The 14,333-nt window shown below is 31.2% G+C and overlaps 1 protein-coding gene across 1 annotated transcript in view; it reads left to right on the top strand.

Moving 5' to 3' along the window:
• Positions 1-6,171: 6,171 nt before the first annotated feature.
• LOC108910494 (probable G-protein coupled receptor No18) overlaps positions 6,172-14,333 on the top strand; it is a 92,872-nt gene continuing 84,710 nt past the window's right edge. Inside the window, exon 1 of the mRNA XM_018715102.2 lies at positions 6,172-6,352. The gene's annotated coding sequence lies outside the window, so the exon portion shown is untranslated. The remainder of the gene's footprint in view (positions 6,353-14,333) is intronic.

Here is a 14,333-nt window from a genome sequence, read left to right as displayed (position 1 = left end):
AACAAAACGCAAAACGAAACAAACTGAAACTCGGAACACAACAAGGAGAAGATTTACATCAATTGCTCAAAGTGTCGTCTATTTTGATTAATACACAAACGAATTCGGTTTTTAAAAGACTGTTTAACATTGATCAGCATGTCTGGCGTGATTTCTTGAAATGCTACTGTAATGTGCTGCCACATCTACCGCGGTAGTTGATGGTGTCATAATAATGGCAATTATAACCATTAACGAAACCATTTTTATGAAAAGTAGCCACATCGCAGAAGTTCTTAAAATTGATGCTGTTTGATTTATTTATCATAATATAACAAACAGATATCATAATGTTGCCATAGTATTAAACCATTGTATTTTTACGGATGATATTAAAAACACAAATGAAATATAAAAAAGTACGATCTTGACAAAGCGTCCATAAGGAAAAAATAAAATATTGTCGTCTTATTTACAAATAACCATAGTCCAATGGAACTTCAAGATAATATTTAGATATTTGAATACATCTTCAAAATTATTTTGTCAATTTTTTTTTTTTATGAACGGTACGACGGTGTGTGAACAACAACAAAGGCGATTATTCCTCAGCATTTTCTCGTTTCGGGGCGCGTAAATCTTCGCATCCCATAAAAGAAAAAAATATTAAAAATATCAGATAAATAACACGCATTAACGCTAGCTTAAACGGGCCCTAATTTATTTTTAAATTAAATTTCAGAGAATAGAAAGCAGGGAAAGAGCAGTAAAGAAGCAGAGAGAATGGTGGAATTCCATTCTTCTCTAATTAGCAAATATCTGGATTCCCGAAAGATAAAATTCAAATTGGGGCCTGGTATTTTAATATGTTTATACATTGGATTGCGAAAATTCGAAAGGTACGGATATTTATATTACGTGAAATTATTTGAAATGGAATTTCCATTATCATTTTAAAACAAATGCGGTGTGTGAAAAGAATATGTATGAGCAGAATTGAGCCATTGTCCATTACATGGCGTTTATCATAAAAATAATATGTAATTTTAAAAGCAAAGCGAATGCCCAACAGAAAACAAAAATATTAGAAATAAAGTGAATTAAACGATATGGAGAGAAAAAAACAGAAGGATCAATCGTTCTGTTTTTTTTTTAAAAGAAGCGTCTTTCCAAGAACTTTTAAAACCTGTTTTAAAAAATTTGATTTGATTGAATATTCACAAAGTTCTAATTGTTTATAAGTACAAAAATTCGACAAATGTTTAAACAAGCGCCACAGCTCTCCTAATTGACGAATTCGAATTTTTCAAAAAAAGTTTGAAGGCTTGAGGGCCCTTCTATATGTGATTAAATTTTCAAGTATTTAAAGGCCTTGGTTTTTGCTGTGCAAAATTTTGAAAATTTGCAATTTGTTTTTCAAAATCTGGATTGCAAAATTATTATGCAAAATCTACCGAACCGATTTTGATGAAATTTGGAGTGATAATTCTACATAACATGAAGTTTTTTTGAGCCAAGTATAAAGGTCCTATACCCAATTTAAATTCCCCAAAAAAATTCCCTAAAATGTATTGTTTTTTAACCCCATTTTTGCGATTTTTTTAATTTTTACCATAATAAACATGATTCATTCGATTTGTAACTAGACGTGTTTTGTAAAAAATTTAATTGCAAACATTTTCTTCCTCTTCCATTTTCGCCTAAAATTAACTCTTGAAAAGGTACATAATTAAATAGGAAGAAAAATATGACATTTTTCGAATTTTTTTAACATATTGTGCCGCCAAAAGTTAAGCCCACGTTTTTTTTATGCTCATAGAAAAATTTTCATTTCTAGTGATATTTGAAAGCCAAAAATCTCCGTGGATATAGGATTCACCCAAATATGGCTTTTTGAAACAGATACCGTCTGGACTATGTCTGGTTTCTATGATTACTTACCTATGACATTTGATCGATACATTTTTTGTTCTAAACGTCATACTAATTTATCTCAAAATAACTATTTTAAAATGTTAATTTTGACACCCTGTATGGAGACGCCTAACTGAAATCTATGATTACTATTTTCACTCAAAGAATCTGCAATTATAATAATAAGACTAGACTAAGAGCCGGATAGGAAAATTGTCCTAATCATTTTAGGCACCGTAAGAGTCTATGACACATACTACAACCTAAAGGAAAACATTTGAGCAGTATGCCGTCAATTCTCCGTGGCACATGGGTTGTCAGCGGAAAATCAAACTTTCCAATTTTGGGCCGGGTAAATTAATTAAATAGAAATTGACGGCATTTCGACCCAAGACAGATATTAGAAAAATAAGACATAAAAACCTTACGCCGCAAGCCGTACAAAAATAACGGTTCTGGAAGGAATAAAAAATTTTCATTTTCCAAATATTTTCACTAATGTAAAAATTATAGAAACCTCCGGCGTGCCTGATTTTAAATAAAGATATTTATTTGAAAGTTATATTTTACTATGCCGTACGAATACACCGGCTCTAAAGGCTTTTAACCCTTGCATAACCCTTACCTTTTACGTAGAATAAAGAAAATTATTCCTGTACAGCATTTGTGCCCTTTTCGAATTCTTTAAAAATTAACTATTAAAAAAATATTGCGCCGTATAAATATCGTGGCAGTAAAGGGGAAAAAAGGCCCCAAAGTTCCAAAAAAACTTTTCCATATAACTGCAATTTTTTTTCCATGCAAAAGTTTTTAATACAATTAAACAATTCAATTTGTTTGTTTTGCCAAAATTAATTTTTTATTTTTCAATTATACCGTATATATTTTGAATCCAATACAACAAATAAAATAAAATTGTTTGATGTAGAATATTATGAAATTGTAATATCAATAATAATAATAATAATTTCATAATTTTCTCTGAAAAATAATTTATTTAAAAAAAAAATAATTAATCAAACATGAAAATGGTGCATTCTGTAAAGGTTACTGATAATGGAGATCACGATAATGATTTCGGAAGTGAATTCGAAAGTGGAGATGAGGAGGACGAGGACGAAGATTAAGTTTTCATAATATGTATTAAGATCAACAAAAACAAAATAAAAAAGATGTCATTAAGATCAACAAGACTTAATTAACTTTTCATTTCATTGTTCTAGTAGTCTATTTTATAAAATAATTTTCTAAAAATATTTTTTTTTGTAAAAAGTAAAATATTATAAACGTTATGTTATTAATACCACTTTCAAATACCAATTTAATTTTTTGGTAATTATTATAAATTTTTTGCATTGAAAAAGATGAATTCTAAAACATAATTTAGTTTTACATTTTTATTTGTCTACCTGGAATTTACGAATCAGTATCTCTTTTCATTTTATTGTTAATATAATTTATGCATATATTATTTGTATATTCCCTGCAAATGTAACGGCAATATAATTTTTCAGCGTTACTTAACTCCCTTCATAATCTGCAATGAATGCCATTATTGAGAATAGTAAAATTGAGATTTTATATTATTTAAATATTTTTATAACATTCGATGAATGTTCCATCAAAAATGTACGACGATATGGGATAAATGCCGTACAGGAATATATAATTTCATAATATATATTTTTATATTATGTATTTTCCGTATAGATGAGGTGTACTTTTAAAAAAACTTTGTGTGATCGGACTGTACTAAATTGTAGCAGGTAGCTAAAATTTAATCCCCGACAATCCGTCTTTGTCTATGCCGCTTCAATTTCTCGGTCCATTTCTCTTATAAGTAAACAATATAAAAACAGCATTTCAAAACATGAGGCTACTTTAAGCATCATAACCGGGTTAAGAGGGTTTTTAGTAATTCAAATAAAATTATTCAATATTATTATCAAAATATTTATTTAAATTTAATGAATAGACTTTTATTCCACACAAAAATATATGTATTTTGAAAATTCAAATTATGGTGAGTAAATGTAGTGTTGTATAAATGTACAATAAAGAAAATAAAAAAGTAGGTATATTAAAATTCATCCTCTGAATATTCTGATGAATTATCTTCGTCTCCTAGATTGATAACGATAGGTTCCACAGTAACGTCAATTAAATTATCGAGTTCCCACATTTTCTCCTCTTCTTTTTGTACATGATGTATACATCTTTGCCAGTTATCTGCAGTTACTCGTTCCAAGGAATTTTTTAACAAAATTTTCACGTCACTTAATTTAAACGTCGTATTATTTCGCGCTACATCTCCTTTTACCTGCGCCCAGACTAATTCGATTGGGTTAAGTTCACAGTGATAAGGTGGTAACCGTAGTACCGTTATTTGGCGATTTGTTGCCATTTCATCGATAACATATTTTTTCTGATCTTTATTAAGATTGACAAGTGTCAAAAGTTCCTTTTTCACCATATTTGTTTCAAAAGAAATGTTTTTTCCGGATAACCATTGAATTATATCGGCTTTCCTCCAAGCAGTCGTAGGCGTCCGCTCGGTCTGCCGTGAATGGTAACTGGCATTATCCATGACAATTACAGACCCCGGAGGAATAAGATCCAACATCTGTGTAAAATACTCTTCGAAAACATCTGCGTTCATGTCTTCGTGATAGTCACCTGTATTTTTAGATTCAAATAAAAGTAAACCGCCATCTACAAAACCACTGGCACTACCTATATGTGTCACTATTAATCTTCGCCCTTTACCTGAAGGTGCCTTGAACCCTGTTGAAAGTCCATCCAAAAATGCTTGTCGAAAACTTTTTACATTTTTATCTTGCCATACTTTTGTTACAGTATATCCCTCGTTGACCCAAGTTTCGTCTAGATAATAAATATTCCTCCCTTCGTCACGGAATTTTCTAATTGATCTTAAGTAGGATCTTCGCCAACAAATAATTTCATCTTTATCGATAAGAACTGACTTCCTGTTCTGCTTTTCCCAGCAAAAATTCAACTCTCGTAAGACGGCCCATAATTTGCTTCTACTGATTTTTGGCAAATCGTTGTCCTCTGAAAGTTCACTTAAAATTTTGTTTAGCGTTGGTATTTCTTTTTTAAAATAAAATGAGTGTACTTTTCTGCGAATGACATTTTTGAAGAAATCATCTATAACGACTTTTGACCTCCCTGTAGATGATTTTGGGGGATTTACAGTATCTTGTTCATTTTTTGTTTCCTTTAGAAGTCTGTAGATAGTCGATTTTCTAATCCCTGTCATTTTTGTTAGCATTAGTGTTACCCGATAATTACCTGAAACGAAATATTACCACGCCCGTGGCCGGTTCTTATCTCGGGGTTTTATTAATCTCTTTCATTTCCAAACAGACTATAGTGAAAATATCGAAATCCCGTCAATTTCTATTGAATTAATTTACCCGGCCCAAAATTGGAAAGTTTGATTTTCTGCTGACAACCCATGTGCCACGGAGAATTGACGGCATAGTGCTCAAAAATGTTTTCTTTCAGGTTATAGTATTTAAGTCATAGACTCTTACGGAACCTAAAATGATTAGGAAAATTTTCCTATGCTCTTAGTCTATAACCTGTATAACTATGCAAGTTTATTTGATTTATTCCATTTTATTCAAAAAGAACTTTATTTTCGGGTAATTCTAACAACATTGTTATCAATAGGATGCATTTTTGAAATCACTCTTGTACTAGTGGTAACTTTTTGATTTTTTTGCGACAATACCAACAACAATCGCAGTTTACTTGACTTCACAATCAATGATTCTTATTTACTTTACTTTATACGGAAAATATGTCAAGGAGATTCTTCAACACCCGTTAACAAATGTCCTAAAACTTTTTTATGTCAACAGCAAAACCCCGTATTAAATATCCTCTTTTTTTCACCTTTTTAATTCTAAAAAATGTTACGTAAAAATGCTTATTTTTACGAATTCATTGCCATCAGCAATTTTTTAAAACGACCTCGACCAGGAGCCGCTGAACATCAACACATATCTACAAAACCATAAACTTTTATAGCTGGCGCTTTAATACCTGCATTACCGTTCGTGTTTACTGACATATTACAAACCAGCGTAACATAAGTACGTCAAGTACCTGCGAACGACGCTTCCTCGGCGACGATCCATCAATCAATCTACCTCCGGAGAAGAGAATGATAACCTTGTAAGCGCGTATCGCATCCTACCAATAAACGGCGGAAGCGCGCGTCTCGACTGTCAGTTGTTTGGCGCTCGCGAATGCGATGGTTGGAACTATCCGTTAGTATGCAACCCTCGAACCACGGTGTAGTTCGGCATTTATTCGTTACCTACGAACGTCCCTATGAATTTGGGGGTTGTTCAAGTTGTGAACGCTGACTATGTGAGTGATTCTGTTACTAGAGGTGCGCCTGTCAGTAAATAGAGCAAAAATTTGAAAGGTATTTATTAAAGAATGTTTTGTTTTTGGTAATTAGGACTCTCGAAAGAAATTTAAATGTAATTTTAACCACTTCAACCGCGAGGAAGTAAATTATGTTGTGAAACGTCCCCAAACAAAAAGAGTGAGTCATTAGTTAAACTTTAACTATTTTTAACCCCCATCAGTTTTTGTAGTAAAATATATTCACAAGGTATTCTTGCGTAGAGTTCTTTCTATGCATATTATGTAAAATTCTTTAATACAGTATAAATAATAAAGTAAATATTGTCTACTTCACACATCTGTAGATGTACCTAGATAAATATAAATGGTTACATATCTGCCTTTGATAATATCGAGAACTTTAGTAATCAAAATAAAGCAGTTTTCATTTTATTAATATTTGTGTGCTTACATTTTTCGTCTATACTATAAACATCTTCCAAATATACAAGGCACACCAAAAGATTTTTTTCATTTAAAAAAATATATAAACTGTGAGAAAGTTTATTGCGATGATTTATCTACATAAGTTGTTCTTATTGAGACTTTGCCTCTGCTCTTTTAATTACTATAATCAGACAGAAAGTGGTAATGTTGTCTGCTTCAAACGTACAGGGCCGACTCTGCGGGACTCAAGGTCAAGAACAATTTTTGGAGGAGGATGCAAATCCATTGATACATCTCCAAATATACAGGGTGTGCCATTTAACATTTCCTCTGCCAATATCTCCGAAATGAAGACATTTATTTTAGTTCCGGAAATTGGGGTTGTTAAGTTACTCGAAAAGCTTCAAATTGCAGTTAGAATTGTTAGTTCAAATCTTTCTGTATAGATGGTGTGGCGATACTAAAAATTTTTTTGATCCCTGGAACGGTTCACTGGAAGTTCGTTAAATTTTGAGTAATTTTTGTAATATAAAGTTTTTCCCAGTATTTACTTATTTTCGAGACATGGCGACTTCAATATTATTCTCTTCTTATTCAAAATATTCTTTTAAGGAGGTTCGATACATCTCTTGCGGGGCAGGCTGTGCGGGAGGGAAGCCTATGCTTATACACGGTAGTTTCGTTGTAGTACCAACCTTACATAAACTAATTTGGGCGAACTAAATATAATATATACGAATGAAATTTATTAAACACATATAAGCTTGCATATATTTTTCGTGTTTAATGCACGGCAATTAACTTTTTATTTGAATAAAAGTGTCTATTTATTCATTAAGAGCTTGTAAAATTATGGATGAAATCTGGCAACATTGCCATGGCGTGGTGGTAAAAGTTAGGTCAACTGTCATTACTGTCAACTTTGCGAGTATTCCGTAAACATGAATGAACATCCAGGGTACAAAGGAAAAGTAGTGACTGAAAAGTAATATAAAATGCGTATGAAACAGAATGTGGGACTGATAAGAAAAAAGTAAAATGTGCAAACTGAGAGTCCATAACTATCAAGAAGTTCAGTGTATGATAGTGAGACGTCGCCTTGTCAAATTGAAAATTATGACAGAACATCTATACTGTTCGTTTTGCAAAGAGATCATTTCAATTTTTGTTTCAGATTGCTATTATATTGCATTAGATCCCGAAAAATTTATTTAATATTAATTATTACTACATATGTTTTCGACTGGAATAATTTTATAGTCTATAATCGAGCTATTCAAATATAGCGCGTCAGTCGAAGCCTTAAATACAGCGTACAGTGTTGTCATATTTCCTTTCTTTGGATCAGATGTTTGTTCAAATTTGTGAAAACGTTCATTCCATTTATCTCAATAATTACATTGTAAGTGCATATTTTTATTGTTTTAAAATGTTTAGTAATATTTCATTCTTTAATTACAATTTTATTTTCCAGATCCTAACCATTATTGAGAGCAATATTCACGTTTGATTAAAGTTTTTTCCCCAACTCCCATAAGAGCCGTGTATAAGAGCTTAATTTTTAATATCATTTTTCAAAAAAACTACATTGGCAATCGGTCTGATATTTTTACACAAGGCAGTTTACATATTTATTAACAGATTTCAATTGCTTTGAAAACTTTCTTACCATTTTTTTTTTCAGTATCGAACATCCTTAAAATATTGTTACAGTGATACATACTAACAAACAATAAATTATAAAAAACAAATGATTAACTACAGAAAAAAAATTGTATAATAGTAAATCTTATAGCTAGTACAGTTAAATTGAACGTAAGCTGATAGAACTGTAAATATTGGAAAACTAAAGTGTTATCTGTCATACATGTTTTATTTTAAACAAATGACATGAGCCACCTATGACTGAATGTTTTAATAAGATTTGATAAAATACGGTTCGTCTCTGCCCCATATAAGATTTACCATTGTACATTTTTTCTGTGGTCATTATAACAATATTTTAAAAGAATATTTTACCTCATTGTGATTTAAATAAAATAATACATTTTCCTATTACATCATCCATTGCATATTGAAGTCGACTTGTCTCGAAAACAAGTAAATATTGGGATAAACTTTATATTACAAAAATTACTCAAAATTTAACGATCTTTTAGATGGACCGCATTTCCATATTCCAGTAATCAAAAAATTTTTTAGGATCGCGACGCCATCTATACAGAAAGATTTGAACTAATAATTCTAAAATCCGGAACTAAAACTTCGAAGATATTGGCAGCGGAAGTGTTAAATGGCACACCCTGTATATCAATATATTTTATAAATAGCTCATATGTTTGGGTTAATATGAATATTATAAATTATTAATTAATATAAAATATTAAGTGCACAATAAAATAATGTACTTTTGAAAGTGGTAATATAAGTTTGGTATAGATTTTAAGATATTATGTAAATGACCCATTAAAATTACATAGATTACGTTAGGTTAGGTCAGATTAAGTTTAGTTTTGTTAAATAATATCCACAACATGTCTTTATTATTATGAAAATGTATGTATATAAATCGACTTTGTTTTCTATCTAAAGAGAATTAAAATACTAAGCATATAAACAGAAGCCTATAATAAACCAATATCTAATGGAGAGTAGACAAACTATATTTGGTTTTATGGTTATTTTTTTATATCAATAGGTATGTCTTTATTACATTTACCTTACTTTGAAGGTACTAAACTAATTCAAATTTATTCTAAAAATGTCCTAAAATAGATACGCTAAAAAATAATTTCTTAAATAAGATAGTCTTTATTAATTAGCTAAAGACAAAAATAATTTATCCAAATAGTATTAATGAAAAAAACATACCCTATATTGGGGTTGCAAGCCTTCTATTCTGATAGTTATAACATTCCTTTGTACAAATCACAATCACAAAATTTACCTGCAATGACGTAGCGAACTTCTTTTAAAAATGGAAACGATATCTGAATGAATATTAAATTATATAAAAACATACAAAATTTTAAAAGAAGATGAATTGACAATGTCAATTTTCAGATATTTGTTCATTCGACTGAATTGTCATTTTAAATTAGCTGTTGCATTTGTATTCTATTTTAAATTTTGTTAACAAGGATTATACCACTTAATTACATATCAAAATCTGTTTTAGTATTGTCAAATACAAATAATACGTTGCTTTGAAAATGTGTAACCACGTTGTCTATTTTTTATTTTCTGTAAAATAGTTGAAGTCGGTTCTGGAAATGTATCTCAACCGATGAATAACAAACAGGTAGTTGGTATCTAGAAGTTGAAGCATATCCCAAATTTAATAAAAAAGATTTATAATGTTTAAAACTAACATTTGCCAGGGGTCTAATGGTCTTTTAGATAAACGTTGTAATTTATTGCAGTTATTTCATAAAATAGCGCACCGCATAATATCTGAATATAAAGCAAACTGCGCACGTTTTAACATAAAACTAGAATAACATTGTATCTACTATGAAAGAAGGAAGAACTACTTGAGTGAAGTTAGCCATAAAAGTTATCCATAAAATATAAAAATTCGCAGACCAAATTCTGCACACAAATAGATAATTTTATCAGTTTAGGACAATAAAGGGCACATCTCTAGAACATCCAAAATACAATTCTGTTCAAAAACTACAGGGTGTGCAGCTTCTCCGTCCATTATCAAATTGAAATACTCGTAATAAAAATTGTACAGAAGCATTCGCATCTGGACAAGCAATTTTAATGACAGGATTACATAAGATATATCGTTTGATAATCCTGAACACATATTTTTCGAAAAAATTACAAGGTGGACCCTCCATAGATTTAATTAAAAAAAAGTTTTTAGTATCACTTCCTATCCCGAACAAGCCGATTTAAGTGCCTAGGATGACAGAAGACACTTCATTTGATAACACTGGACGCATATTTTGCGAAAAAAATACATGGTGGATCATAGTTTTTGAACAGAATTGTATTTTGGATGTTCTAGAGATGTGCCCTTTATTGTCCTAAACTGATAAAATTATCTATTTGTGTGCAGAATTTGGTCTGCGAATTTTTATATTTTATGGATAACTTTTATGGCTAACTTCACTCAAGTGGAAGAATTTGATATTGCTATATGATCCTTTTTCGTTACTTTAAACACAGCTACTAATACAAGTAAATTATCTATTATATCATTTCTAATTTGTCAAATGTAGTGATGCACTAAGCAATTTCTATGTTTTAGATAAAACAATAACCTTATATTCGACAGCTCCTAAAAAAATTAAAACCAATAACTATTTAAGGAAGCAAAATTGTACAGTAACATTCATGTAACATTTTACCTCCCCTTAACTTTTTATTTTTTGAGTTAGACAAAAATAGTTAAAAATAAAAGGGCGTTTCAAAGATACGAACCAAACTTATGTTTTTTTAACTGATTCCAACAATGTATATATGTTGTAGGTTTACGTAACAATTTGCTCAATATTCTGCTTTGAAAGACTGAATCTGCACGAAGATTCCCCGCATAAAATATATATCAGATACATAGGTGTACAACAAATTGAGAAATACTGGTACGGTAAAAAATAAGGAAGAAATAAATAAACCCCTCAACGTTATAGCTGAAAATATGCAAGATACGGTTTTACTTTACTTTCAAGAAAACCCGAAACATTCGTTTCAAAATGCTTCAAGGTATTTAGAAATATCCTGGGGTTCCATTCATAGAGTATTGAAATTAAACAAATATAAAACATATTGTTATCGCCTGGTATGGTACGTATTCATTAGTAAACTATGAAGGTTCTCTTATGATTACTTATTTAAAATAGAGCATACATATCTAATATTATTATTTTATTTTCCATAGCAATTTTTATATTGGCCATTGCGAGATTCAGTCTTTCAAAGCAGAATATTGAGCAAATTGTTAAGTAAATGCACAATATATTATATATTGTTGAAATCAGGAAGAGGCAGGAATTCCGAAAATCGAATAATATACAGGGTGTTCCATTAAAAAAAACATAAGTTTAATTCATATCATTGAAACGCCCTGTACAATTTCTATTATCATAAACTCTAACTCAAAAAATAAAAAAGTTAAGGGGGGTAAAATGTTATATGAAGAACTCTGTACTAAGGTAATTTGATCTAAATCGGTTTATTTTTGCCCAATGTAGCTGCTCTTGAAGTATTGCCCATTGGGGTCATACCCATACCCTCTATAATGGCATTGTCTAGTTTATCTTGCAAATTCCCGAGATTGGAACACATGACTCACGTCAAGATGAAACAGACGCGGGTTAATTTTTTAATATAAGGGTTTTTGCATTAATAAATAATTACTTTGACTTTTATCGCAAACAATATTGCTTTAATTTTCAAGACCCCCGCTGAAACAACGTTCACAAGCCCATTTACTTTGCAAGCAGTGGTATATAAAGGTGGGATCAAATGAAAACCAGTATCAGTTAAAAAACAGCTTATAAAGTTTTTTAAACATAGTTTTTTTGATTCGTTCCATGTAATTCCTTTTCTGTGAAAGCCCCCGTACAGTATTTACTTGCCCTAGTTCCACTGGGGCAATGAAAATTTGTTTTCCACTCCCCATGATATGCCAGTCTGGAAAACATATTACATGATACCTGCACTGACAGTTTTAATTTATCAAATGACACCCACCCACGTGTTGTTCCACGAAACAGAGCTCAACTGGTATCGATTTGGCGAACTACATTCAAAGTAGTTTATTCTTCAAAACCACGGCGAAAATTCGTGCATTATTATGGCGGTTTTCCACTAAACGGACAGTTGAGTTTATGTCCTGTTTGTGTTTTCTAGAACCTGAAAAACAGAAACAAAACTGAAACAAACCCAAAACTCTTGTTTCCATCAAGCGGGCTACATTTTGTTCGAGTGTTGTTTTTGTTTTCAGTCCTTTTCCACTGGTTGTCGCGAGGAAGTCGGAACACATTTTTCCAATAACCAGCCAACATGTTTAGTGAAGATTTTTTTATTCTTAGCTATGACTGGTTTATTCCTTGGAAAAAAGTGTGCCTACAGAGTGTCCCACCTCGAACTTCATCGATGGATATCTGGGAAACCGCTCTAAGAATTTTTTTATTTTTTTGAAATTGTGATGGTGTGATACGGACCGTGCGGCTTAGCAAGTTAAAATATTTTCAAGGTCATCGTACTTCCGGTTGCACAGGAAGTCGATACTAACTTTCTTATTTTAAATGGAACCCCGTGTATATTATTGCATTTTTGGAAACATCATCTATTTTTAAATTGAAAACATATAGCACACTACATACTTAGGATTGGCCGTTTCCGAGATATTTCGATTTTTAAACAAAAATTGACAGATGCAGACTGTCAGCAAAATTTAGTTTTCCCGGTTTATTTTTTTGTGCAAATTGAACATTTTGTAGAGAAAGACCTACTTTATCGAATTTGACATGAACATTTTCCAGTTTTTATACAGGGTGGTCAAAAAAAAATATCGAATATGAAGTTCTGAATATGTAGAAAACTCGAAATTTTTAAATAGAAACCCCTAATTTTTTTGCAATATCACGCTATCACAATTTCAAAAAACTCTTTCGAGCGATTTCCCAGATATCCATTGATAGAGTTCGTGGTATATGTACGGTTAAAGTATTTACTTGGTTAGTTTGTATCCTAGCCAAGTAAACACTTTAACCGTACACATATATATTTTTTAATAGCTATAATTCATTAATGATTAAAATATTGTTTTTGGGAAGAAGAAAATGCCAACTTAGATATTGGATTAGATCACTTAAATAGAAAACACAATACGACCGTTTCCACTAAACAGACTTGAGTTTCAAAACACGTCGAAACCTTTTGATGTGACCGCTTTCGAGCGGGACCCGAAAAACAAAACTCCAACTGTCGCAAAACACGCCAGTCTTTAAAAAGTTTGCGAAAGTTACAGTTTTGTTTTATTCTACATAAGTTTGTGTTTTGTTTTTGTTTTGTCCGTTTAGCGGAAAACCGCCTTTTTGAAGCGGGACCCGAAAAACAAAACTCCAACTGTCACAAAACACGCCAGTCTTCAAAAAGTTTGCGAAAAGTTACAGTTCTGTTTTATTTGACACAAGTTTGTGTTTTGTTTTTGTTTTGTCCGTTTAGTGGAAAACCGCCTTTACAATGTGGTTGTTTCGGATCCACGTACAACAGTATGCTATATGCAAGCTCGTTGTAAGTAGCTGCATCCTGCATGGCTAATGAAACGAACATCTTCCATTAAGGCACGTTGTAATTTTCACCGAGAGGCTTTCATATTTCTCAATTTGCCTGTCGAGCTCGATATTTGTAAAATGAATATGCATTGTTCTATATTTTTTACACGATACAGAAAATTTACTTTTAAAAAAGATATTTTATTATTAGCTCTCATATTTTTTATTCTTTTTTAAAGGTATTAAACTAATCTGGAAAACTATTGTCTTCAGGTCCTTGTTGAAGTTTATAGCGTTTATTTAAAGGTTCATACTACAAAGTGCGAATGGCAGCTCTTATAGCAGCGGCAGAGGGAAGTGGGTCGGTTATAATTT

The sequence above is a fragment of the Anoplophora glabripennis genome, unplaced genomic scaffold, assembly GCF_000390285.2.
Source record: "Anoplophora glabripennis isolate ALB-LARVAE unplaced genomic scaffold, Agla_2.0 scaffold376, whole genome shotgun sequence".
NCBI lineage: Eukaryota > Metazoa > Arthropoda > Insecta > Coleoptera > Cerambycidae > Anoplophora > Anoplophora glabripennis.
The sequence above is the reverse complement of the archived record's forward strand: the minus strand, read 5'-3'. Positions and strand labels throughout refer to the sequence as shown.